General features: G+C 38.4%; 1 long non-coding RNA gene across 1 annotated transcript; it reads right to left on the reverse strand.

Moving 5' to 3' along the window:
• Positions 1–4,277: 4,277 nt before the first annotated feature.
• Positions 4,278–5,800, reverse strand: LOC111875380. The gene is made up of 4 exons (XR_002844717.2): positions 5,755–5,800; positions 5,592–5,664; positions 5,240–5,408; positions 4,278–4,837 (listed from the first exon to the last, which is right to left on the reverse strand). It is a non-coding gene; the product is annotated as an uncharacterized LOC111875380 (long non-coding RNA).

A 5,800-nucleotide genomic window follows, 5' to 3' on the forward strand; every position in this document is an offset into this window, starting at 1 on the left:
AAAGGGTAAAGTTTGCCTTCACACGCAACATTCACTACATCAACTTCATATTTTTCCCTAACATATTTAATCATTATGGTGTTTTGTTTATTTTAAAAATCGTTGAAATACCATGTCCCAGACTGATATTTTCACCAGTTATCAAATACATTTGATCACATGGTGATGTCTGTGTTGTCTTGTGACGTTGGTGGTTACCAATGATTTTGAGGAAGACAGTTCATCTTGAATATTGAATCCTGAGGATGGAAACAGCATGTTTCGCTGAAACACTGGGACCAACCTTCCAGATTACAATGTGGTGTTGTAACACAGATATCACAGAATGAATCTTCATTGCCATGAAAACCGCAAAACATACAAATACATATCTCTGTTTCTCATTACAACATGTTCATTATTTAAAAGGCCAATTGAATATTTAATAAGATGTAAGTTATACATATATGTATATGTATATGTCTGCATATTTTTTTCTTTGTTTCAGGGTGAATCATAGTAATGTTCATCAAAATGGAAGAACCAAGAGACTTTGTAACGTGGCTGCAAGTAGCCAAGGTAATGGTTCAGACATGTTGTGCTGTTGGTAGAGTGAGCAAACCCTCCTCTCTTCCTTCTACCACCAAACACGTCCTCCTATTCCTGCTTCCTTTTCCACCCTCTTCCTCCTTGTCACCCTACCTCCTCCACCCCATATTCCCATTCTCCTTCTAACTTCTACCAAATCACGCTCTTCCTCATGCCACTTCTTTCCCCTATTTCTTCAAACCTCCTCCTCCTCTTCACCCTACCTCCTTTGATGAACAATGGTGATAACGTACCTCTAGAGAGCAGCATCTCATAGTGCTTACTTATCCTACCGTTTTTAGTACCCCATTATATATGTTTATTTGTAGTACATTCAAGTTATTGAAATTAGATATTTGTAACAAAGCAGAACACAGTGAGTGTGCACAGAAGTTGCTTCCTTGAGTGAGATTTTGCTCTGTGTTCAGTTATGATATAAATCCCTGTGCTGATGTTTCACTGGGCTTCATAGAACACTCACATAACATTATTCTGCAAATTGCTTCAGTGCTTAAAGATCTGGGACCTTGATGTTCGAGGTTACCACAAGAGTATGTGGAGACTGTACATGAAGGGCAGCAAAATGCTTCTCATTGGAGTGCCACACTCAGAGTATTTGTAAGTAAGACTTCTAGAAACACAAATATGAATACTGTAGTGCTCATATGAGTCTCAGTGAAATGTTCAATACCTTTGAGGGTTAATAATCATCAGATGATGTACAGTAAATTAATGTTTATCTGGTGTCCAGGCATCAAGCTGGCAAAAACTTCTAAGAAAATTATAGTCATTGAAAAAAAAATTATGAGGGTATTTTCAGCCACTATTATTATGTGATAGGATGGGATGGTATGGATTGGATAGATCTGACTCAGGATAGGGACCAGTGGAGGGCTCTTGTGAACACGGTGATGAACCTTCAGGTTCCATAAAATGCTGGGAAATTCTTGAGTAGCTGCAGAATTGGCGGCTACTCAAGAAGGGCTCAGCTCCATGAGTAGGTAAGTAATTATTATGATATTTTTCCCACCTTCCAATAGCATCACCCTCTATCATGCATATGGCATTTCAGTAAAGGCTAGTTGAATCTATGATCTTGTGAATTCAAAATCTTTCACCTGTCAATCTGCAGTATTGTATGGGAAGAGTCCACACAAGAACTAAAGAAAGAACATGATATTTTGATTATAAACTGCGTTTCTGCAAGAACTTTTCTTGTGAAAACAGCAGATTCATGTAACTGGCAGACCCCATTCTCCATACATGCCAAGTAATTATGGTTTACTCTACTAATAGGAAAGATTCATCTTCAGTATAAATGAAGATTTTGTAAGTATTTGGAGTAGGTACTTCAATGGTAATGCGATAACAGTGAGCTGTTGCGTGGAGAATGCCGAATCCCGCTGGAGATGAACACTCAGTATGTAACAGCACTGTCGAAATAGTAGAAATGGAACCATGAGAAATGGTGTTTGATATCCGGTCCACATAACCCCTATATAAGCAGAGCCAGAGACAACACAGACGAGAATGAGACAATCTTTGGATAGCTGCCGCCAGAGACAGTTAAGATCCAGCCACAGCCAAGGATAATTGAGACGTTGCATTGGAGTATTGGGCCAGAAGTCAAGTGATACTGCAAGCAGTAATAATTGTAAGGTGTATAAGTGTGAGTGTCCAATAAAGATTCACTAAATCCGAGACCCACGTGAAGTTATTTGTCATGTGACATATCAAACACGTGACAATATATTTATAGTACGAAATTTATGCCTGTGGGACCATTCATTAGTTTCTTAGCAAATATGTTAACAAACCACTGATCACTCATGTGGCTGTGTGGAAGCAGATCAGTAGTGTACTAAGACATGTCAAAAAAGTGGTACATCACAATCAATCATGGAAAAAATCCTTAGCAAACCATTACTGAATTGTGTGGCTGTGTATAAACAGCTCCATTTACATCAGTGATTCACTAAGATGTGGCAGAAAAGTGGCACAACACAAATTAACATGAAAAAAGAGATTTGGCCTTTTGTACTGGGTTGAGGTAAGCTATTTGTAATTCCCTGGCTGCATTACTGCAGTCGAATGAGACCTCTCACAAGAATTTGTAAGATTTGTAAACTCTCTGAAGCTCTTATCACATCAGAAAGTGACATATCTTCCTCTTTGTTCTGGAACACATGAGTATGAACAAATTTGTTCACACTCTTGTAGATACTGACGGACATTGAACCATATCTGCGGCTTTGAGTATTGATGTTTGTTAGAGAAGGAATGTTACTGTAAAACTGCTGAAGAATCCTATAAGTTTGTACTTCTCAAACTGTTTCATGTTGTAACACAAATGGATATTGCTTTGTTCAAAAGAATGAAATCCAGGAAAAACTGTCATCTTGTGTTTACTGCAGTTTTGTGAAATTTGAATATACGGCTACTTCAGGAGTAGGATTTTTTAGCAAAATAAATTTTATTTTCATATTGAATAAAAGTTTCTTCTGATACCAGATATGTCCATACAATATACATTATTTGACACACACTCCTTTTCCTCTGTTTTGCCCATATTTTATAAGTTAAGAGGGCAGAGACATCACACAGATGGTTGCTGATTCTTCTCCACAAAATGCTGGAGCGTTGAAGACTCACAATGCTACAGGCCTACACAGCCCGTTAACCAGTATGGCCTATCCAAGCTTTCCGTGCTCCTTAACCGAGAAAGATACCCAACCTCAGTATTACAGCCAGAGCCTAGGCTAGCTAGCATTAGTGTGAGATATTCAGTCTGCCTTGAACCCACTCTGAACTGGACAGCCAGGGCATTCAGCTAACTTGAGACTTGCCTACGATAGCCAAATCAGACGAGCAAGAAACCTAGCTAAGGCAAGAGAAAAGCCTAATATGGCCATGTTGCCAGGCTTAAATAGCCCATTACTCCCATCCCTCAACCACAGCAAGTAGGCCAAAATTTATCTAGCCCAAGAAGAGTCTAATTATCATCGAATTTAAGCTCTGATGGCGACTTGACGTGGCTACATTAATGACTGTGAAACAATCATATACACTCAATTCTCGATTATCTGCGATAATGGTGGGGATGGAAATCACGATTAATCGGAAACCCGGTTAAGACAAATTTTATTAAGAGTAGTGCTATAATACTGTACCTTCATAATGCTACAGACCTACCTGTATCTAAATTTATTCAACCTCATTTTTATGTCATCTTGTGGCCTATTTAATACTTTCTTTACATTACACTGAAGTATGAATAAGTTACTTCAATCACAGTGTTCAACAACATCCAACACTTTTTACGAATATTCACACTTAACACTTAAAAAAATTAATATTGTCGTTTTGCTTTTTCACTGCATTTTCCTTTTTACGGATATCCATACGAAGCTTACGTAATATTAGCTTGTCACTTAATAAACTGTTCTCTTCACTCTTGAGATAGCCTTGTAAGGATTCCAAATGATTAAGAGCAGCACCATGCGATATTTTCTTACTAGCAGCACTGTCCACCTCGTCCACCTCTTCCTCATTCTCACTTTCTTCCTACTCTTCTGGCTGCACCCCAACTGAACTTACGATTTCGTCACTGCTTAACACTTCGAAGCCCGGCTCATAACGAGTTTCTGTTGAATTCTTAACACAACACGCTTCCTTTTACACCCTGACATTTTGCTAACACNAATAAATTAGCCTGCTCATTGCTGCACATGACAACTAGCCTGAACACAGTGTAGCTATCCAGGCTAATCAGCTGAGACGTAATGTACCTTAGCAATATACAAAAGCAGTTCAAAACCTGCCTCCATTAGCAGATAGTGTCATAATCCAGATGACAGGGGTCACGAAAGGCCAATCACCAAACCACGTGATCATCTAGACCAAATGCAATCACTGTAGAAGTTGCAGAATTTGGGCCAATGACAACACAATTGGCTTCAAACAGCAAAAGTGAGGTAGTGGTAAGCCTCTTTCACTGTCTTCCACAAATGCTGGGCAGCAGTAATGTCAATCAGCCACCCATTCTGCGAAGGAGGATGAAGAAAGGCGGGTTTATCATCCTTGAGGATGATCCAACTGTTTAAACCCATACTTGCCTTTACCCAGTGCTCTATATTGGGACTGTTATCGCTTAGTGGGTACCACAGTGTTTTCTTAGGGTCAAAAGGCGTTCCACCATTTAAACTCTCAAAAAGTTTGTCAGTCTCCTCAATAAACGCTGCTGTTGCCAGGTATTTACTGGAGCACCCTCCTGAATGAAAAGAACAATGCAAAATTAGTGTGCTTCCCTACATGGTGGATTACCATAATTCTTCGCATTGGGAAATGACACATATTACTTTACAACACACTGCCTCTATAAAAAATCTGTACACTTGTTACTTTATTCCTCATAGTAAAGCTTTTACCACCTCATTCTCTCATAAATAGTATTACTGAAAGCATGTTCAGCTTCTCAAACACTTTTTAATTATCCTAAAACATTAGTATTTGTGACATATTCTACATGACCTGTATATTGATATAGTTTCAGTAGTAATAAATTATGACAATGATATTTGTTTGATTACAACTGGGGTCTTGGAACAATAACTTTGAAAACTAGTCCTCACTATTAGCCACTGCATTCATAAAAGAAGCATATGGTGCTTACCTGGAATGGTGTGTAATGATAAGGAGGTTGTGGGAGTGATTGTGCTGCAGAATCTGATCTACATGGAACTGCGAATCTGTTCAGTTGTAGTGAAATCACTTTCTAGTGCAGCATTCTAGCAGAATCAATGGTGCAGGATATCCCAACCCTTCCTGTCCATACCACAGCCCTGTAAGAGCATTACATATTGTCTCAAAACCTTGAAATAATTAATCTACATATAAGTATTACAAACATGGTGCTGGTGCTAGGTTGAGGGGGAAAGTTTAATACAGACACTATCTAGACTTAATTTAATTTAAACTTTAATAATGCAACACATAATAAACCCATTAAGACAGACTTAACGTACTGAATCTCTGGAAAATTTCAAACCAGTCTGCCTACTGGATGACGAACACAAAATTTCTTTCTTCCCATTTATCCTGCAAGAAAAAATACAGAAATTATAACACAATCACAGTACACGGTGAATTTCGAAATTCTACAAACCTTCTTTCAGCTGCATAACCTACGGAAATATAGTTGTCAGGAACTTTTCTCTTCATATATTTCTAACCG

Source organism: Cryptotermes secundus, unplaced genomic scaffold, assembly GCF_002891405.2.
Source record: "Cryptotermes secundus unplaced genomic scaffold, Csec_1.0 scaffold3528, whole genome shotgun sequence".
Classification (NCBI taxonomy): domain Eukaryota; kingdom Metazoa; phylum Arthropoda; class Insecta; order Blattodea; family Kalotermitidae; genus Cryptotermes; species Cryptotermes secundus.